The 23,246-nt window shown below is 37.6% G+C and overlaps 1 protein-coding gene across 1 annotated transcript in view; it reads left to right on the forward strand.

Moving 5' to 3' along the window:
• The window catches only part of MACROD2 (mono-ADP ribosylhydrolase 2), a 1,327,587-nt gene that overhangs the window by 209,230 nt on the left and 1,095,111 nt on the right, over window positions 1-23,246 (forward strand). The window lies entirely within an intron of this gene.

Here is a 23,246-nt window from a genome sequence, read left to right on the forward strand (position 1 = left end):
AATACTAACACTTTTAAGATTTATTGAAGTCAAATGCCTTTTAAAATTATTATGCCTGCAGAATATGATTTATAACAGTACAGAAAGAGTGGGTGAATTTCTTATTTTGGTAGATATGCCTTTTCAGAAGAAAATTGGAAACAACTGTTCTTACTCAATGGAAACAAATGTTACATTTGTAAATAAGATGTAATTACATAATCAAAGACAACTACATCTTTGAGTCTAAATGAGTAAAAATAAAACGTCAACATAATTTGTACATAGAGAGTCAAATAACATAAACTTCTGAGAAACTGTTCAGTATTCAAGATCTGTAGGTTTAAAGTAAAAAGTTTATGAATAATTTTTATTTCCCTTTTATAATCTGTTTCATTTTGTGACTAAAAAAATTACTAAAAATATTACTGAAATCTCATTTGAGACATGACATTCTTTTTTGACTTTGTGGCGAATGTATTGTAGATTTGGATTTGTAGAGAATCAGGGAGAGCTTTGAAATAGTTAATTGCTCAAAAAAGGTTTTTGTATGTATTAACTAGTGTAAACAAATGCTATACTTCATGAAATAAGGCGAGGATCTCAGGAGGAAAGTCATTCCTATGTAGAAACAAATTGGATTTTTGACTGTGCTGGTTTCATTCAAAAACTGTAGGCATGAAGTAATTCATTTGATGAACAATAAACAACTGCAGGGACCCTTGGGAGGTCATGTTGACATAGGACTCATAAGAGATTATTCATCTCTAGCTTTGAATAATGTTTCCTTAAAGGCATTAGTATTGCAAAGTCCATATTAAATTAGTAAAGGCGTAATTGTTTTTCTTATTATCCTCTAAAACACCTATTTGAGATGCTTATTTTAGTTCTTAGGAAAGTCAGATGAGGACAAATAAGGCATTGTAAATACTCATATCTTTTTAATTCATTGATAAGTAACATCATTTAGGAAATAAATTTGCTTAATAATTTCTTCCTACAACATAGTTTCCTTTTACTAGTAGCTTATTAACTTGCACAAGTGCTATTTGATTTAGCATAGTTGACATTTTCCATTGTCTCTTTAAATTTCCCTCAAAATATTTGTTTCTTTGAGGTCAGTCAATTGCTGTCTCCCATGAGTATTTGATTATATTCTCTTCATTAGCTTCATTTAGTTTATCTTGTCTGTATGCTTGTTTGATAGAGCAGTTTGACCCTGGTATTCACCAGTAAGACTAGGTGATATCAAAGTAGAAGGCAAGCTCATGATAAGGGCTATGTTGACCTCAATTGTTCAATGATTGCACTTTTTGTGGCATCAGAGGACAGCAAGGCCAAGCTCCATTATGTTTGCAAGGGATCTGGATTTCTTTAAGTCTAAGGCTTATGGAAACCACTAGGAACACAAGAAATTATCAACTTGGTACTTACATTGCTTAAATAAGGTCTAACTGTAGAACTGAACTTTCTAGTTGTTTATTATTTTCCTGAAAAAAAGATGTCCATTTACTTCATGCTAAATTTTTTAAATCTTCAAAATTCACCTTTTGTAAACATGAATTTCCCATTTAAATATATTTTTCATTACCAATGTTTGCTGTATCTGATTTTGATGTGGTTGAAACATCAAAATGGTACACGTTCCATTTTTCTTTAAATATAGGGGGCGAGGGGAAGTCCTAATAGGAATGTTCTCAAGCTTTTTTAAGAGAATGAGAATTTTCTCCTACATTTCCTGAATTCCAGTCCTCATTTGAATACATTAAAAATGTGCTTTATTAAATATACAATGGACTATAACTTTATGAATAAAAACTTGTCAGAGAAAAGAGTGGAGATAATTACATATTTAAAAATATGTTTAGACATTCATCTAGACAATTAACCAGTTTTTCTCTAGGCAGATTTATTTGTTCAATGTCAGCAAATTCACCACCAAAATAACAGGTAAAAATTGTGTAATGCTAATTTTAACAGTTCATAAAATCTCTTCCCAGTATGCTAAATGCATTGGGCTTTGCCCTTGGAAGAGCTACTTGTGGCCTCCTTTGCTCATCGGTTATACTAAGGGTCATTTAACTTATATATATTGTATTGCAGGCATTGTATTGCAGCATGCCTCTGTTCAGTTGTCATGCAAAACAAGACTATTGAATATGTTAATTCAGGGTAGATTTTGAATTCTGAGTATTCTAAAAGTGTTTCTTAAAACTCAGATTCCATTAAGATTAGGAAAGCATCTTTAAAACATGTTGTATTCCTAGAATCTCTGAAGTATAGCCCAGTTTTATCAATCAACAGGTTGCGATGCATGTTACAGCACATCAATACTATATTTTAATATGTACCTGTGGGATGTCATAAAAGATATGGAGTGCCCATTCAGCTATCTTTTAGCCTGTGAGGTCTGGCCAACTATGGAATGTAGTAGTAGAAATTGGAGTAAATCTTCCTGAACAATTCCAAAGGGTATTTGAGAAATAATTAGATTTTACCAGCTCACAGCCTAAGAATACTGAAACTTTTTTAAAAAATGCTATAATTAACTTATTTTTATTACTATCTTTTTATTGAGACTCCTTAAATATATTATTTAAGAAAACTTTAAATACTTTACACAACAAACTGCTGTAGCTTAACAACTTGACTGTTTCTTTATTTTTTAAAATGCAAAAAATTGAAGACCTTGATCTGGAACTCTATTAATGGTAGTGGAGCTACTCATCTGAAGAAAAGGTGTATGCGTTGCAAATATATGAAAATTTAGAAGTGTAATGAGTTATAATTTAGTTTCTTTCTAAGTTAATAGTCTAAGATAGTAGGGAAAATAGTCTCTTTGCCTATACTTAATGTATAGAAATCCTTGTGACAGGGAGATTGGAAATTAAACCTTTTGGCAAATCTATAGGGAAATTACTTGTTGGAAGATGTGTGGCAATACTGTTAAGCCCCAAAAGTCTAGGAGGCTTTTGAGGCTAACAAGTCATAAATTCTGAATACTCTATTATACACTGTTCATAACACATTATGTCATACAAGTGCATAGTTCATAACATATATCCATGTATTACATACATGGTTCTCCTATCTGTCATCCATCTTGATCTTTCTGAATTACCACCAAGTAAGGTATACTATCAAGTCAATGTGATAACTGTGTATTTTTAGCATCCTGCTTGTACTGACGGTGATTGCAGTTCCAGAAACTGCCCTTGACTAAAGGCTGATTTCAGCATTTTTTATGTGATTTCCTACGCATTTTGCATTGGGAATGAAATAGTTATTCCAGAAGGACATGGTGGGCAAGGTAATATCTTTAATTGGACCAATTTCTGTTGGGGTGAGAGAGAAAGACAAGCTTTTGAAGTCAGTCCAATAAAAGATATTACCTCACCCATCTTGTCTCTCTAATATGCTGGGTCGGACACGACTACAAACTACACTGCATACAATTCCAGAAATAATTTTCCAGCAGGAGGAAACAGACACCCTGAAGACTGCAGGAGAAAACTGAATTATTTCGTGTTTAGGAGCTTCCCACAAGTGGCACTCACTTGCTCAGTGCTCAGTACTGCTCTCAGTGGCAGATTAGCTACTGGGACAACAGGGCCTGTGCACAGAGGCCCTGGCCAGTAGGGGGCAGGGGAAGTCCCTGCACCCTGGCAGAGCTCCTTGGCAAGAGTGCCGGGGAAGGGCGGGGGGTAGGAGGGGACTGCAGGCGGAAGGGGTGGGGAGAGGCTCCCACTTGCTCTGGCCCAGGGCCCCACAAACCCCTAATCCACCTTTTACTGCTCTTTCAGAAACTCAGTGAACTGATGTGAAATTGGGTGTTAGTGGAGCTGAGCTTATTGAAAGATGTCCCTAATTAACAGATCAGCTTTAAAGGCATGTTGGAGCAATTTCCAGAGTAGCTTGCCCCAATTTAAAACAGGGAATACACTAATTTGTAGTGACACTGAAGGAAAGAAAAGCAACAGTTTAAGCTGCAATTTACCAGAAGAATGTCACAATGGTAATGAATAATATACGTAGGTATTGCTTCAGAAACAAAATTGTTTTGCAGTTTATAAGCCTATAATATGTTAAGTGAATCTTACTTCAAATTATGTGATTTTTTAAAAAATATAGTTTGGAAAAAGTGAGTCCCTCAAAAGTAAGCAAATGGCTAAATTTTGCGTTCAGTTTCAGCATTGTACATATGGAGTAACCCCAGTGCAGCAGCTCTAGATTTCAGAATGTGGCCCATAGTGTAGAAGATAATCCATAGTGGAGATGATAAAATATGAGTGGAGAAGACTCTTAACCATATGTGCATTTTTCTGACAGTAACTTATTGGATATAATTGTCTTGAGTTTAAATATTCCTTTATGTTTGTTTAAAAGCCCGAAGAATAACCACCACAGCTGTCTTTTTATTTCCTCCCTCCTCCCCCCACTGTCTTCTAGTTTCCTTAATAGCCCTGGGGAAAGGCCTCATCAATTCAGAGGTGCCCCTGATGTAATCCTGTCCCTCTCTTCTTCTTCCCTAAGGCCAGTCAGAAAATAAACAGTGGCTGCTTATCAGATGATATCCTATTGACAAAGAAACAAGCTCATTGACTGGCTAAATAAAAGCAAAAAATGTACAACTAAAATATAAATGGTAGGTTTTTTTTTTTACATCAAACATACTAGGATTGATAATGGCCTTTTTAATTGAAAATACAATGAGTAAAACATGATAAAACAATTGAATGGTTTTCTTCAAATACTAGTTGTTACAAAATAAATTAATAGTCCCATAATTACCCCAGTCCTGAGCTTTGTATTAGAGACTTAATAAATCACTCATAAATATATCTTATGCTTATTTAATATATAAATAACTTATCAGTGTCTTAGACAGCTTGTCCAATGTACAACGCGAACAAATTAAAATAAACACAATACAGTTAAGAGTCTGTTCCCTAAGTTAGGGCTTGTCTACACTTACTCACAGTAGATCAAAGTGCACTAGGGAACTTTTAATGTGTGGTAGAAGGGTCCAGATGGACAGTTATTATGAGGCACACTACAGAAATGTGGCTTTACACTCCTGCTTGCCACCTACTGACTGTTCGTCTAGTCAAGCCCTCAGATAGCTTGGCTTCTCATTTCCTTGCTCCAGTGGTTTTGTGTTTGGAAGGGATATAAACTTGCATGCTTCAGGTTGTAAACCAATCTCTAATTAAAAGGGATTAGAAAGAAACTTCCCCTGGGGGCAGATAACTTCATAATTATGACTAGAGGGTTTTTCGCACTTTCCTCTGAAGCAACTGTTACTGGTCAGAGGCAGAATATTGGACAAGATGGACTTCTGGTCTGATCTGGTATGGGGTTTTTATATTCCTAGTCAGTTTCACTTTTATTCTGTTCTCGACCTATTTACCATTGTGGGCCACATATTGGGTTGCCAACTTTCTACTCGCATAAAACCGAACACCCTTGCTCTGCCCCCTGTCCCGCCCCACCCATTCTCACTGCATTCCCCCCCCCCCGTCGCTTGCTCTCCCCACCCTCACTCACTCATTTTCACCAGGTTTACAACTCAGGGGGTTGGGGTGTGTGAGGGTGCAGGCTCTGGGGAGGGCCTGGGGATGAGGGATTTGGGGTGCAGGAGAGTGCTCCGGGCTGGGACCGAGGGGTTCAAGGGTGGGAGGGGGATCAGGGCTGGGGCAGGGGGTTGGGGCGGGGGGGTGTGAGGGCTCCGGCTGGGGGTGTGGGCTCTGGGGAGGGGTTGGGGATGAGGGGTTTAGGATGCAGGAGGGTGCTCTGGACTGGGACCGAGGGGTTTGGAGGGGGACAGGGGGTTGGCGTGCAGGGGGGCCAGGGTTGCAGACTCCGGGCGGTGCTTACCTCAGGCAGCTCCCAGAAGCAATGGTATGTCCCCCCTCTGACTCCTATGTGGAGGCGAGGCCAGGTAGCTCTGCGTGCTGTTCCTAGCCAATGGGAGTTGCGGAGCTGGTGCTTGGGGTGGGGGCAGCACGCGGAACCACCTGGCTGCCCCTATGCCTAGGAGATGGAGTGGGGACATGCTGCTGCTTCCGGGAGCCACTGCAGGTAGGGAGCCTGCTTTAGCCCCACTGCGCAGCCGACCAGACTTTTAACGACCCAGTCAGCAGTGCTGACTGGAGTCGCCAGGGTCCCTTTTTGACCGGGCGTTCCGGTCAAAAACCGGACACCTGGTCACCCTAGCCACTTATTCGGCCCACAATGTGTTCTGTGGGCTGCTTCCAATTCTACCTGTATGGCCCTGAAGATGTTACATGGACCGCAGCTCTGTACTGATTGGGCCACAAGAAGCCCGTGGGCTGCAAGTTGAGAACCACTGTTCTAGATAATCTGGCTTTCAGGTTCTCATGCCCTAGAACAGTGCTGCAATATTTGATTTTCACTTACTGTAGAAGAATGCTCATATGAACAAAAATGATTTCCCTTGGCGTGTAAAAATGTCTTCAAAATCTTTGTACTGTCTTGTTGTTTTGTGAAAGGGTGTAGATACAGAATCAACATTTGGGGCCAAATTTGACCCAACAGTGACTCTCTTAAACTATCTTTTTATATATATATATATATATATATATATATAAAGCAAAAAAGCACCCAAAATTAGTATGTTGCTAATAGACGCTGTTCACTTGGCATATATCTTGGATACACTTCTGGACAGATAAAAAATGGTGCTCTTCATAGTGGCAGTGAAGTTTAGTCTTGTTTTTGTTTTTTTTAACTTAAAAATGGTTTTAACTGAAACTTTTAATTTGCTATGAACTATAAACCCCATCTCATTGGTATATAAATCCTGAAACACGTTCTGGTAGGTTCAACTTACTAAAAACAGAAGCCTAGCATGAAAGTGTCAGCACTCACCCCAGCTGAAAACTGATAGAGAAAAGCTGAGAGAATTGTCACAGCTGGGTTTACAACTTGTCTTCTTACTTAAGCACGATCATATCTTTAAAAAAAATGAAATCTCAACAGATAAAGAAAACCTCTCTCTCTATTGTTGTTGTGTTTGTTAGTTGTCAATTTTTGCTATATAGATAAATGTAAAAACCTACTTTATTCTTTCCTGTACAATTTTAAAAATGGGTATAGGAAAAAAAAAACTATTGTAACTCTATATTCTTCTATGTGAATAAGTTACTTTCAGGGTCGGCCATTCCAGCATGATCATTACAGGTTCAAAATGAGCCAACTCTCTAGAATCTGCATAGCCAAAATTGACATCCTGTGAACTGCTTTAATGGCTCTGCATGTGTGCCTTTTAGAAACATGGAAAAGTAAACTTTTAAGCCCCAGGAGTTTTTTCACTGTTCACAGGTTTTGTGTGAAACTGTTTCTCTGTGTGTGAAGACAAAACTTGAAGTGGGATATGTCACCTGGAAACATAGACATTATAAGTCTGAATGACAGGCAGTCGCAGCACGTGCAAGAGATCCTTGCTGGCTTGAAGACTATATTTATTTTACTTTGGCCATACCACGCTCTTCCACAAGCAGCTGTAAAAGCAGCATTGCCTCCTGGGTAGCTAAGGTCTTCCACCATTACTGTGGTAAACGTACTTAGGGAATGGCTTTTACTCTCAAAAAAATTTGTTCTAGGCTGTATCTTGTGTGATGTATAAGTTCCACATAAGGAACTACCAAATTTGGCGTGATTTCTTTAGGCTGTGATATTACTACAAAACAGTTGTCATTTTATATGCTCTCTGTACTTCTGTAACTCAAATTCAATTTTCAGGTAATCTATAATAATTTCTATTTCCAAAAAAAAAAATTATAAAATTTACTTAATTTAGGAAATTGCTACTAAGCCTATATAATTGCTTCCTTGTAATCCAAATGTTCATAGGATTTCAGTCTGTCAAGTTAATGCCTTCTAGAAGGTGTTGTGTTGGTAAAGAGACAGACAACACATCTTCAATCTAACTTCAGACTGGCAGCCATCTTTTTCTTAATGGCTACCAATGTTTCCCTCTCCTGTCATGTGATGTTTACACTGCTTGACATTTAAAGCAATGATAACACTATTTAAAAACTATTGCCAAATTCCACAGTAATACTAATGCTATTTACCCTGCTGAAGCACTGGGTTTGCCATAAAAGAATTCAAAAACAAAATAGAATACTGTTAAAAGACACAGACTATAACTAAACCCCAAATCCTAACAATTTTGCAAGCACTGTCGCACATAAAGATGGTATTAATGGCCTTTTTTTAAAGAGCTGAAAGGAATTATTAAGATTGACCATTACTTGCCTTTAAGGCCATCCCTGGAAAAACTTGCTTGCCTACCAATTTAACATCAGGAAGTGTCATGAGGAAGAGTGGAGCCTGGGAAGTACAGTAAACTGACAGCGGGTCCCTCAGGTGTAGGATCTCGGTACATAAAGGCGTTATATGTCAGAAAAGCAAACTTGTATGTCAGTCATTTTTCTGTGGGCAGCTAATGGAAAGCAGGTGTAAAATGATTATAAATGATCATTCCAGTGACAGAACACGTTTCTGCATTTTGAATTTGCTGCATGCAAGAGTCCAGCCAGGATAAAGGGAGTTACCATAGTCAAACCCTGATATAACTTGTACAGAGAAGAAAACATTGAGCTCTGTATAGCAGGGATTGTCAGCAGCTGCTGTCCCAGAGAAGTGGATTGTCATTCCAATAAGACACTGTCCTCGCTGTGGAGTCATGCAAGTTTCATTGTCTTTTTCTGAAAACTTTGTGAATGCATTGAATGTCCTCACAATTCCGTAAAAATATATTTTTTCTCTAATACTGATTACCATTTTGGCATACACATGATGTCTTCAACAGAAACATGGTGGAATTGTAGTTGTGACTCAAGTACAGGTATTGAAGGATATGTGCTGTTCAGGAAAGACAAATAAAGATAAAGGCATGGAATAGCTTTGTATGTTAATGATGAGGTTGATTGGATGGAATGGATAGAATGGAAAAAAAACGCGTCTCTTCGGATCAAAATAATTTTGGGGAAGAAAGCTACCAGAAGCTCTCCTGGGATAGTGTTTGGGGTGTGCTACAGACTCCCAGGATCCAAATGGGTACGGATAGAGACCTCTTTAGTGTTTTAATTAAATAAAAACGACTGGGATTTGTGTGATTGTGGGAGACTTTAACTTCCCAGATATAGATTGGAGGACAAGTGCTACTAATAATAGTAGGGCCCAGATTTTTCTGGATGTGATAACTGACAGATTTCTTCACCAAACAGTCACTGAACCAACAAGAGGTGGTGCCATTTTAGATATAGTACTGGTGAGTAGTAAGGCCCTCATCGAAGAGCTGGTTGTAGGAGACAAGTTTGGTTTGAGTGATCATGAGCGAATTCAGTTTAAACTAAATGAAAAGATAAACAAAAATAGGTCTGCAACTAGGGTCCTTGATTTCAAAAGAGCTACCTTTTAAAAAATTAAGGGAACTAGGGTAGTGGACTGGACTGAAGAAGTCAAGGATATGAATGTGGAGGAGGCTTTACTTTAAGTCAAAGTTGCAGAAACTATCTGAAGCCTGCATCCAACCAAATATCATAGGTAAGGGTTGCAGACTAAACTGGATGAACAAGCATCTCAAACAGGTTAAGAGAAAACCAAAAGCCTACAAGGAATGGAAGATGGGATGGATGAGCAAGGAAAGCTACCTCTTGGAAGTCAGAACATGTAGGGAAAAAAGTGAGAACTTCCAAAAGCCAAACAGAGTTGGATCTTGCAAGGGAAATTAAAATCAATAGTAAAAGGTTTTATAGATATATAAATAAAAAGAAAACAAGGAAACAAGTGAGACTGCTAAACACTGAGGCTGGGGTGGAGATTAAAGATAATCTAGGCATGGTCCAACAACTAAACAAACTCTTTGCCTGAATTTTTAATAAAGGTAACGAGGAGCTTCTGGGTAGTGGCAGGGTGGCTAATGGAAACAAGGATATGGAAGTAGAAATTACCATGTCTGAGGTGGAAGTCCAACTCAAACAGTGTAATGGGACCAAATTGCGGAGGCCCAGATAATCTTCATCCAAGAATCTTAAAGGAACTTGGACATGAAATTACAAACACAATAGTAAGGATTTTTTAATGAATCCATACACTCTTGGGTTCTAGAGAAAGTAGTTAAGGACATAGAGATAAACGACAATTGGGATAAAGGATCTTGGGGTAGTGGCAGGGTAGCTAATGGAAATGAGAATATGGATGTAGAAATTACCACATCCGAGATGGAAGTCAAACTGAAACAGCTTAATGGGACTAAATTGGGAGAGGGAGGGCAGATAATCTTCATCCAAGAATATTAAAGGAACTGGCACATGAAATTGCAGGCCCAATAGCAAGGATTTTTAATTAATCTGTAAATGTGGGGGTCATTCCCTCTGACAGGAGGATTGCTAATATAGTACCTATTTTTATGAAAAAAGAAAATAGTGTTCTGGGAAACTACAGGCTTGTTAGTTTAACCTCACTTGTATGCGAGATTTTAGGACAAATTTTGAAAGAGAAAAAGGCATAGAGGTAAACAGTAATTGGGATAAAATACAACATGCTTTGGCAAAAGGTAGATCATGCCAGACCAATCTGATCTTTATTTGAGAAGATAACTGATGTTTTAGACAAAGGAAATGCAATAGATCTAATCTACCTGGATTTTGGTAAAGCATTTGATATAGTTCCACATGGGGATTATTAGTTTAATTGGAGACGATGGGGATTAATATGAGAGTTGAAAGGTGGAGAAGGAACAGATTAAAGGGGGGACTACAATGGGTCATACTGAAAGGTGAACTGTCAGGCTGAAAAGGAGGTTACTAGTGGAGTCCCTTAGGTATTGTTCTTGAGACTGACCTTATTTAACATTAATGACCTTGGCACAAAAATTCGGAGTGTGCTAATAAAATTTGTGGATGACAAAGTTGGGAGGTATTGCCAATGCGGAGGAGGATCGGAATATCATATAAGAAGATCAGGGTGACCTTGAAAACTGGAGTAATAAAAAAGGGATGAAATTTAATAGTGAAAAGTGCAAGCTCATGCATTTAGGCAGCACAAGTTCTTGTTATTAATATCAGCTGGGGATTTATCAGTTGGAAATGACAGAGGAGGAGAAAGACATGAGTGTAGTGGTTGATCACAGGATGACTATGAGCTGCCAATGTGATGCAGCTGTGAAAAAGGCTAATGCAATCTTAACATGCATCAGGCGAGGTATTTCCAGTAGAGCTAGGGAAGTGTTGATACTATTATACAAGGCACTGGTGAGAACTCATCTGGAATACTGTGTGTAATGCTGGTCATCCATGTTTAAGAAAGATAAATTCAAATTGGAATAGGTGCAGAGAAGGGCTACTAGGATGATCAGAGGAATGGAAAACCTACCTTATGAGAGGAGACACAAAGAGCTTGGCTTGTTTAGCCTAACCAAACCAAGGCTGATGGGAGATATGATTGCTCTTTATAAATACATCAGAAGTGTAAGTGCCAGGGAAGGAAACAACTTGTTTAAATTAGGTGCCAATGCTGACACAAGAACAAATGGATAGAAACTGGCCTCAGAACAAGTTTAGGCTTGAAATTAGATGAAGGTTTCTAACCATGAGAGGAGTGAAATTCTGGAACATGGAGGGGATGGTATGCTGAGACTGCCTATGATGGTATCTAAGAAATCTGCAACTGCTAGTAGTAAATATTCCCAATGGCTGATGATGGGATACTAGATGGGGAGGGCTCTGAGTTACTACAGATTATTGTTTCCTGGTGTCTGGCTGTTTGGTCTTGCTGAAATGCTCTGGGTCTAACTGATCACCATATTTGGGGTCAGGAAGGCATTTTCCCCTGGGTCAGATTGGCAGAGACTTGGGGCTTTTTTTGCCGCCTTCTGCAGTGTGGGACATGGGTCACTTGCAGGTTTAAACTCGTGCAAATGGTGGGTTCTCTGTAACTTTAAGTCTTTAAATCATGACTTGAGGACTTCAGTAGCTGAGCCAGAGGCTATGGATCTGTTACAGGAGGGGTGGGGAAGAGTCTATGGCCTGCAACATGCAGGAGGTCGGACTAGGTGATCATGATGGTTCCTTCTGGCCTTAAAGTCTGTGGGTCTATGATTACACCCCTCTTTAAAAAAGCTCAAGTCTCCTTCCAACCTTTTTTTGTTTTATGCAGTATGAGCTGAATTCTCCGAAGGTTCTTTCAGAAGACTATGTTGCAAGTTTTGCAAGCAGTAGTGCGTTGTTTATATTATAAAACCAGAATCATTTGGGTGCTCGTTCTTCTACCATCTGACATCTCTGCTTAAAATGTGTGACTGCAGCAGGCTGGAAAGATTGAATGCTGAGGGTTATGCATTGTCCTGTTAAGTGTCTATCTCATTAGATAGAGGGGGTTGGACTAGATGACCTCCTGAGGTCCCTTCCAATCCTGGTATTCTATGATTCTATGAGTCATTGCTGAGGTGAAAGGATAATGAAAAGATTTTTATGGTTGCAAGAATTATCTTTATAATAGCAAAATTACTTTCCTCCTAATCCAAACATGCTGGGCTCGTCATCATTTCCAAACAATTCGCCTTCATGTTGAGACTAAGTTGAAACACTTCAACCCTGAAGATATAGAAAAGTTTAGAAAGTTAAGTGACTGAAAACAAAGTCTTATAATGGAAAGTGTAGCATAATCTTAACTACAGCATTTGCTACTGCTTCTAGTATAATATGACATGATTAAGCGCTGAATTTAAATTAACTTTAAAAAGAAGATGCTTAGTTTCATGCCAGCAGCACAGACAATTGGTGACTAAAAAGTTCTGTACCAGATTTTTCTATCCTTCTTTTCACAGAGGAAGAAAGATGTACATAGACTCTTTGTATTTCTGGGAGAGGAAATGTAGCACAATAGGCTGTTGAAGGGAAGCAATTCCCATAATCAGTTTTCTGTACTACTTATTACCAACTGGTCAGAACTAGATTTTAATTAAATTTTAAGGGATAAAGGACAATAGTGTGTGCTAAGGATGGAGAGTCAGCTTAAACTTTGAATTTCCTGGCTTTCATTGGTTTCTGTCGCTACCTCAGTGTTATTTAAATGTAGGATTTTAGATGTGATTTCCTTTCATGGAAGGTTATAACTGTATTTTGTTTTTAGAGTCATTCAAATAGTTCTTTTTTGGTTTATTGAATAAATATTTGTTCTCTAATAGACCACAAGGACATTGGCTCTGGTAAATCCCCACTGAGTGCCATGATCAGTAGACCTTCAGAATGGTATTTTGGTTATGTATGGTAATCAGGCATATGTTGTTGCTGATTTCTGGATGTTTTAAATTAAACCTTTGATATGTATTTAATTTTAAGAGTACATCACTGAGTACCTACAGATTTTATTTTAATAACTGAGTGGTTCATAGCTATAGAGGTTTGTTTAAGATTCATCTTCATAGATCATACATCTGAAGGCCAAGACCATTATGATCTCTCTAATTTGACCTTGCATATAATGTAGTTCAAAGAACTGCCTCCCATAATTTCTTTGCGTCCATAATTTATTTGTCCTGTAGCATATCTTTTAGAAAGATGAAGCTATGGAGAATTCTCCACATCCTTAGGAAAGGTGTTCCAATAGTTAATTATTCTCACTGTTACAAATGTGTCCTTTATTTCTAGTCTGAATTTGTCTAGCTTCTGTTTCTGACCCTTTACTTTCAATATCAGTTTTCTGCTAGATTAAAGAACGGTCTCCTATCAGAACTCTTAGAATGTAGCTACTGGTAGGCTGTGATCAAATCACCTCTTAGTCTCTTGGATAAAATAAATTGATTGAGGTTCTTAAGTCTCTCACTATAAGGTGCTAGATCTCAAATCCTTGTTGGTCTCTTCTGAATTCGTTCTAATCTACCAACATCCTTTTTGAAGTGTTGTCACCAGAGCTGGACACAGTGTTCTAGTAATCTCTCACTTGTGAATTCAGATGTAATACTAACACCCTATTTGGAATTCCTTATATTGTGCATCCAAGGAACATGTTTGTCTTAGTTACAGCATCTGATGGAGAGCTCATGTTCAGCTCATGTATCCTGACCCCAAAGTCCTTTTCAGGGTAACTACTTTCCAGGGTACAATCACCATTTTATATGTGCAAGCTATGTTCTTTGTTCTTATATTTAATTACTTGTATTTGGCTCTGTTAAAACTCTTCTTGTTTCAGTGAACCTACCTTAACAAGCAATCCAGGTTGTTTTGTATAACTGATGTGACCACACTATTGCTTACCACTCCACCCATTTTTGTATAATGTGCAAATGTTACCCTCAAGGATCTTATACTTTCTTCCTGATCATTGATGAAGGGACTGAATAGCAGTGGTATGCGAACAGATACCTGCAGAACCCCGCTAGAAACACTCCTGTTGAATGTCACTTTTTGAGATCTATTATTTAGCCAGTTTTTAATCAGTTTAATATGGGCTACATTTATTTTTATATAGTGCTATTTTGTATCAGAATGTCATGTGGGACTAAGTCACGTTCATTATAGAAGTCGATTATGTCAACAGTTAACTTTGGATTTTTTTTATAAAAAAAGAAGACTAAAGCTGTTTTAATTATTTATGATGTCCCTTTAGAAGCCCACTCTCATACCCTAACACATTTCCTTTTGTACCAGCAGTGTCCTTGTTGCTTCCCCTGCAGTAGGAATGACACTTGTTAGTTAATGTATGCTACCAGGGGAACCAGAAATGTTATTTTTGGATTTACCCAAAAAGTAATCTCTTCCTTTAGAGAATAGTGTAATAGATAAACAAAATTCCATTAAAACATCTTTACATCTTTGGAATTTAAAGAACTTTCAGTACCCACTAACAATTTGGGGCCTAACTACCACTGGATGGTACCTTGAAAATTAAAATTGAAACCTTTTTTATTTTTTAATTTGAAAAATATTTGTCTCTAGACTAAGACTTTGAGACCAAGACTTTGTATGGTTAATTGTAATGCAGAGCAAGTTGTTATTGGCTAAATTGTGAACCATTTGAAAATAGAGGCTTCTGCTGGCACATCTTTAAAGTGCACATTGCTTACACAATTATTACTTGTGAAGCAAGTAATACTAATTTTCCTAATGATTAAGGTTGTAAATAATTGGAATAAGAATTGACATAGCATTTTGTTAGGGCATGTTCCTGTATCTTATTTTTTCTTTCTCATTCAAAAGTATATGCTGCTCTTCCACAGACTGTTCCAAATAAATATATAAACCTTATTCATTACTGCACAACTTGATGAAGTCTCTAAAAGGGAAGGATAGGTAACAGTAGATAGTTTTATAAAATGCAGTCCCAGAAATATATTTACATATTCTTCCTAAATATACCTCCTAAAAACCTTGAATTGAGAGTAGAAATGATGATTTTGTGAAAATAGGACGTTAGGGTTAAATGTTGAGACATGAAATTGAATGTAACCAGAGATTCGCTGCTTTTTAAAATGTGCATATACAGTAAATAGATGGTGGGAAGTTTGTTTGTTAAATAGTTTTTGACTATTTAACATATTCTACACATATTGCTTTACTCTTCAGAGATTTGTTTTGTACTTATTAAACACCAAAAAGCTCAATAAAGTATGTTTTTAATTTTAACAAATGAAAAATTATTTCAGCTAGTCTTGCTTATCATATAACAATAAAGCATTAGCACAATTGATCTGCTGACCTTAATTCCCTGGAAACTGTCACATTTCTTCTTTATTCCTTTGTCCAATCTAACAATGTGACCCAAAATACTACAGAGCTTTAAAGTTTCTCAGCATTGTAAGGTCAAGCTTTGGTCACCATAGTTACAGTTTAGATCTGTGGGTCAAGGGTCAAATAGATTAATGATGTCAGACACATCTTTAAATGGTTCTAACACTACTTCACCATGCGGTAAGCAGCTGAGCATATTTGATATGACAAAGGCCTTCTTAAGTCTTGCTAATAGGAGGATCTTTGGAGATATCTGCTAGAAAGGTCTTTTCTGTTGTGCAAGAATGTTCAATATTGAGCAATGGTGGGCATCAGCAGTGGGCCGTTTCAATTCAAACTGTCTGAAGTAGATTGCAAAGACTGGCTAAATGGCTTACACTACCACTGCCCCTTTCTTCCTGTTTATCTGATTCCTTTGTCCAGTATTCATTCCATTTGGCTAAAAGCCACAAAAAGGGCAGAAAACAGTAAGCTGGAGGAATATATTAAGGTACTTGATAAAATACTTGCTCTTTCATAACCATAGTAGGACATCAAAGCAAGGAATAACGAGGTTTAGATTGCTTTTTTGTAACTTTAAGAACCTTTTATCCATATATGTAGTGCTCAAAATATATTTACAAACATACTTAGGTTCTTTGTCTAGGTATTAACTGTCTTTTCATAAGAAAAATGGGAATACAATTCCCCCCATGGATAGCAAATTTTTAAAAAATATAATTATATTAAATTACATATAGAAATGTACCTACACACACCTATGTTGAAAATACTTCGTTTTGTTGAAAATACTTTATTTTGTGGGTTAAAATGTCCACACAAATGAGGAGCTGAAAATTACATTAGAGCGTCATTTATGTTTTTTTTTTAAATAAAATAGCTGCCTTACCATAACTGCAAGATAAATATTGCAAAGCCTGGCTAAATGGCTTACACTACCACTGCCTGATCATTGTATATGTGGATTCTGCAGCAAGCTAAACATTTCATGGCTGTAAAGATTAAATGGAAAATCTGTTAAAACATGTTTTTAATTAGTAGACTATGTAAATAAATAACAGTGGAGTCATTTTAATTGAGTAAACCTGTTTTTGACGCCATTCACCTGATCCTGTCACAGAAGCATATCAGCAATGCATTGTTTCAGCTGAGAGGGAGGGAACCGAGCACTTTGGAAGATGGAAGGTGTTCAATATATAATTAATACTCTTGAAGGGTGTATGTGTTGGGGGGGTGTCAGGGTTTTTTGCCAATGGAGTTTGTGATGGTGGTGGTATGGGAAGGATAGGTCCTCTCCAGAGGGAGGATCAGTTGCCTGTGATTTTTTTTTCACATGACATTTAAGTGGGTGACAGAATTCTGTGTCATGCCCCTTTCAAATCAGTGAAAACTGTTGCAATGTAGAAATTTGGAAACAAGCTAGTTAGCAATAAAAATTCAATGTTGAATTGTTTGGCAGTGCTTAGAAACATTGGTTCAGCAAACAAATACAGTATTACTCTGAGTCATGTTTATGGGATAGTAAATCGATATTTAACTATATTAAAGAAAAAATCCCAAACATTAGCATGCTGCATCTGCCTTAACGGTATGCATAGGGAGTTACCAAAACAAAACATATCTATTTTATCGATCTCTAGTATTTATAAGGTACTGTTATTTTGATTCTGATACATCATAAGGTTAAACCAAAATGTTGAGATTTCCTTAACATAATATCAAGAGAAAATGTAGTTACGCAGTTGGATTTAGATACTGGTTGTCATTTTGGCTGTTTGAATGTTTCCATTATAGCTCTAAGAGGGAAGAAGGGAGCCTCTACTTTCTCATCCCTTCCTCTTCTGCACAGCAGGATGCATTACAGCTTGTTTCTTTACAGCTGTCTGAATAATCTGGCCTAGAGTAAAGTTTCCTCCTATCCATGGAATGTTAATATAGTACTTAACAACTGCCTCACCCGCCACCCCCAACCTTCTAGCCTTTTTACCCATATTGCTTCATTCCTCTCTGTGAAAATCCTCTGTTGTAGTGGGCATTTTTTTCAGATTTAGGAGTTAGTGAGTTTCAATCCTCCATTGTACGCATGCATTCTTGTGATTTTACCAGAGTTGGTGACTCTTGTACATGAACTAGGTTCGTGTGTGAGAAAGATTGAATTTCATTTGAACCAAGAGTTACAGCAAAGGCCCCCAGGTCTGTCCATCTCAACAAAATAACAAACATGGTTCTTTAAAACTTAGTAAAGTCTAACTACCAAGTAAAAAAAAGTAAACTGGCATATAAAGGAGTGATACCCAGATGAATTAAATCCTTCCATACTGTATCTGAGCATGTGGTATAAAAACAGAAAGAAAGAATCACTAAAAAGTTCAGGCAAATTCAGCAGTTGCCAGCATAAAAAAGGAAAGAAGTTGCATCCAACATGAAATGTTGCTTAGGCACTATATAAGTGGGACCTTACTACTTCCTGTGCTATACTGCTGGCACAGCTGACATTTGTACTTTTGCCATCCCAAAAGAGTGAGAGTTTTTTCTTCACAGTATCACACCTTCAATGTAAATATCTTAGGTGGCAACAAACTGTTTCTCTTGTTTCGCTACAAATGTACACAAATTTCAGTATCCAGCTAACTATAGAACACCAAAATGAAATACTTCTTCACACAGCAAGTGCTCAGCCTGTAGCATATGTTTCCACAGGAGGGTTTCGAGATAAATGCCATAAGTGGAGTTTAAATAGGACATGATAATGTTATGATCAATAATAACACTTAATACTACTATAACACTTTGTGTTTATGAAGCACTTTTAATTGTAAACATTAACTAATTCTCATGATGTGCCTTTGAGGTGGGTAATACAAGTGCTCTCTGTTTTATGGTTGGGAAACTGAAACCCTGGAACTTTAAATTGCATGAAAGATTGTAGCAGAGCTGGAATTGAAAACCCAAGAGCCAGGGCCGTAGCAACAAAGAACGTGGCCCCCTCCGAATGGTGGCCCCCTCCGAACATATGTCCGGGTGGGGCCCCTTACAATGCAGAAACTGGAATGCGGTATTTATTTTGCCACTTTTAGGGGCCCCCTTCTTTGTGGGGCCCCTTACAATGCAGAAACTGGAATGCGGTATTTATTTTGTCACTTTTAGGGGCCCCCTTCCTTGCGGGGCCCCCTCCGGTCGGAGGGTACGGAGGGCGCTCGCTACGCCTCTGCCAAGAGCTCTTGGCTTCTAGAGTCATACTGAATCTATTAGATTAGACAATCTTTAATAACATTTATTGTTATGCCTACTAAAACCAATCTAATTTCACACGCAAGGCACTCTTTGATCACTGGAAGAGTCGCAAAAGACTTTGTTCCCGTATGTATAAATGGTTACAGGCAGTAAGATGTTTACGTATTGCTCTGAATCACCAGATTAAGTATCCTCTGATACATCCGGTGAGGTTTTTCCAGTAGAGACAGGGAAGTGTTAGTACCATTATATAAGGCACCAGTGAGACCTCATCTGGAATACTGTGTGTAGTTCTGGTCTCCCATGTTTAAGAAAGCTGAATTCAAACTGGAACAGGTGCAGAGAAGGGCTATTAGGATGATCCAAATAATGGAAAACTTACTTTATGAGAGCAGACTCAAAGATGTTGGCTTGTATAGCCTAACCAAAAGAAGGCTGAGGGAAGATGATTGTTCTCTATAAATACATCAGAGGGATAAATACCAGGGAGGGAGAGGAGTTATTTAAGTTAAGCACCAATGTGGACACAAAAATTTAAGCTGTCCATCAACAAGTTTAGTCTTGAAATTAGGTGAAAGTTTCTTACCATCAGAGGAGTGAAGTTCTAGAGTAGTCTTCCAAGGGGAGCATTGGGGGCAAAAAACCTAACTGGCTTCAGGACTGAGCTTGATAAATTAATGTAGGGGATGGTATGATGGGACTGCCTACAATGGCATGTGGCCCATTGGCGACTACCAGTAGCAAAAATCTCCAATGGTTGGAGATCGGACACTAGATAGGGAGGGCTCTGAGTTACTACAGAGAATTCTTTTCAGGTATCTGCCTGGTGGGTTTTGCCCACATGCTCAGGGTCTAACTGATTGCCATATTTGGGGTCGGGAAGGAATTTTCACCCAGGTCGGATTGGCAGAAACCCTGGGTTTTTTTCGCCATCCTCTGCAGCATGGGGCACAGGTCACTTGCAGGCTTAAACTAGTATAAATGGTGAATTCTCTGTAACTTGTCTATAAACCATGATTTGAGGACTTCAGTAACTCAGTCAAAGGTTGTGGGACTGTTACAAGAGTGGGTGGATGTGGTTCTGTGGCCTGCAATGTGCAGGAGGTCGGACAAGATGATCACAAAGGTTGCTTCTGAGCTTAAAGTCTATGAGTCTATGAGAATCTGTTGGGAGCATGGATATCAAGGTTGGAAAAAGTAATTATAGCTGATCAGATGTGGCAAATCTGAAAAGGAAAGAAAAATGCATTATAATGAACGCTGGTGGCAAATCTCTATAGTAAAAGATACATAAAAGTTAAGCTTATACCCTCTTTTTGTTTCTCATAATTAATGCTGTATGTTTGTCAAAGTCATGATTTCAGTGTCAAAAAATTGTGACTTTCAGAATATTCTAATACAAGATCATGGTCTTTGTCACTCTAGGAATTTATACCAATTTGGCTCCACGTGAATCCAACGTAGTGGGGTATGGTTGAGTAACTTATATGTTCGAGTTTTTCAACTCAGTAGTTTAGGAAAAGATGAACATCTTTAATGAAAAGATGATATACTAGCAATTGTTTTTAAAATTGTTAACTATGTTTGTTATGTTTTTAGTATTTGGCTATATTTTAAAACTATTAGTGACTTATTTAACATTTCTAATGGTAAATAATCATTATTAACTTAGTATTAATTAAAATTGCAAACAAACAGTTTGTTTAATTAGCGCTAAGATTGCTTAAGAGTCATATCCTTCTACTGAAATCACTAAAAGTAAGGAAATCTTGCTAAGTTAGGTTAATGAGGTTGCTTAAGGCAACCTTAATTCATGTGCCTTGACAAACACAAGCATCACTATAACCACACACACACTGATGGAGTCCTCACTTCTACAAGAACTTACCCTCACATCCAGCACAACCACACTGCAAACACAAAATTCTTGTCAATCAAACTCAAATACAAAATTTTAACTCCTATCTCAGCTAAATAGGTATATTTTCCGTATACGTAAACCGTGATCTATTATTTATGAATGGGAAAGTATAGGGTCAGCGTTACAAAGTTGTTTGTTGAGTTAGATTTTTATCCTGCATGCATCTTGGCTCCACTTTCATACATCACTGTCCACCCTTGCTCCTGTCCCTCCCATAGGGGGCATAAAGGATGTACACCTATTTGGGAGGAGACTAGAGGTCACTGAGGAGTTGCAGGCCTTAAATGAGTAGGATGGTTGATGTACAAATAGGGAGTAAAGAGGGTGGTTGACTTTGGGAGGACCAAGTGTTGGGGCTAGGTTTAGAGGAGCCTAACATCTGTGCAATCCCTGGATGCTGATGTCTCAGAGTTGAGACAGCAGTGCCAGGAAGAGTTCCTCAACATCTGATAGCTTGGTGCATAGTCTCATCATTCTCCTTGTCTCCTTCCTGCCACCTTACACTAAGCCTTCTTCCCGTCTCCTCGGACATCTGTGCTGCCACCTTCTGTCCACCTCCCCAAAAGTCTCTGTTTCTTTCGCTGCCCTTCATCATCTCACTCCAGGAAATTATTGGGGGGGGGGGGTGTGTATGAAATTTGGTGTTGGTAGGTTTTTTATAGAGAAAAACAAACAACGAATAACCTCAGGACAGTGCTTGAGAAAGAGAGAACTAAGAATGTTTCCTCTTTCAAAGTTACTAAATGCTTTATGAAAAATAACATTAAATTCAAATATCCTAATAAGATTTATTTTATTTCATGGAATTTGAAGATGAAATGTGATCAATCAAGTGTGAGATTAAGGATGTTAGTGTAGCTTTAATTTGAAATCTCAGTGCATCTTTAAGTATGGCATTACTACCAATATCTCTATTGTTTACCATTATTCTTCTCTTTTTAACAAAAATGTTGACTTTCATTTGTCGCATGGCAAAAAGCTATGTTTTTCCCTATATTTTACATGACCGTCAACTAGCTTTGCTCATAACTATATAAACCTTTCACCGTTGGGAATGAACATTTGCATGCTAGGTCTGTACCCAGAGGTGAATTTGGAAAGTTAGATGGGAAAAATCGTTCTGTTTGTTTGAGTACGCAGCTCAGTACAACAGGGTTGACGCTGGGTTTTTACTTATACTTTTTCCTTTAGCAGTTACATAAAACATTTTTTTAATTCAGTGACAGTTGCCCGGATCAAAAAAAAAATAATTGTCTCCACCCTCTGGAGGAAAGAAGCGTGATTTACGTGACGTGGGAACTTGTAATATTCAAATAAACTGACAAGCCTAAATTCACCCTCAGCTGATTTTTAAACATGAAGTTTATACAAAAAATGTCATGACAGATCTGATTGTCTGCCACAAGAAATAGTCTGGCAGAGTAGATGTAATTTGTGTACAAAAATGAGACAGGTGCTTAAGGGTAGAAAGCACTACAGGTTTTATAACAGAAAGCCACAAACCTAATGCAGACTATTTGTTTACTTCAGCCCTGGGTGGTTTTTTACAAAGGCCAGAACCCTAAACTGCTGTATTAATTAAACTGTAGATTGTTGTGCACCAACATTTAGGTAACATATTTAACTTAATTCCAATTTCAGAGCTTCTGTTTTTTAAGTATCTGAAACTCCTTTTTTCCCAAGAGTCACATTTAAAATACCCTGGGATCCTATTAGTAGCCATACAACCTATTTGCACAATATATATATAGTAGGTATGTAGGTAGGTAGTAGGATGGAAGAAACACAATAGGGTGCTTTATCTAATCCTACCTTTCTGCTCTTATCAAGAGTGTCAAAAACAAATCAGAAATTGTAAAACTAGGACTGGAAGAGTTTTAGAAGTTGTGAATTTGGTGCAGGATTATGGCATAACATTTTCATTATAAATTCTTTAAACTGTAAGCTAACAGTATGAAATATCATTTTGTGCAGTCAGTACAGAAAAAAATGTTTTGATGTAGAGGCAAAACAGTCACTAAATTGACTTTTTTCCTAGATAGAAACTAAGATATAGTAATCGTTTTAAAGAAAGCTTGAAGTGCAAAATGGATAAGCACAACTTAATTTAGTAGTTCATGTATATCCTTGCAGATGATATACTGAATTGTTCTGATTGTACCCCATCACATTTCAGCTTCACTATTTCATTGCTGTTTATATTAACTTCCATTAATTTATGATGTTTTGACTGAAAGTTTAAAATGGGTCATGAAAATTACTTTTATCATTTCTTGATTCTAAAATAAGTGTCAACATTGGGCTAGTCTGTTTCAGTAATGGATTAGTTTTAATTCACAGTAATGTAACCC

The sequence above is a fragment of the Terrapene carolina genome, unplaced genomic scaffold (assembly GCF_002925995.2).
Source record: "Terrapene carolina triunguis isolate 2854851 unplaced genomic scaffold, T_m_triunguis-2.0 Scaffold132, whole genome shotgun sequence".
NCBI lineage: Eukaryota > Metazoa > Chordata > Testudines > Emydidae > Terrapene > Terrapene triunguis.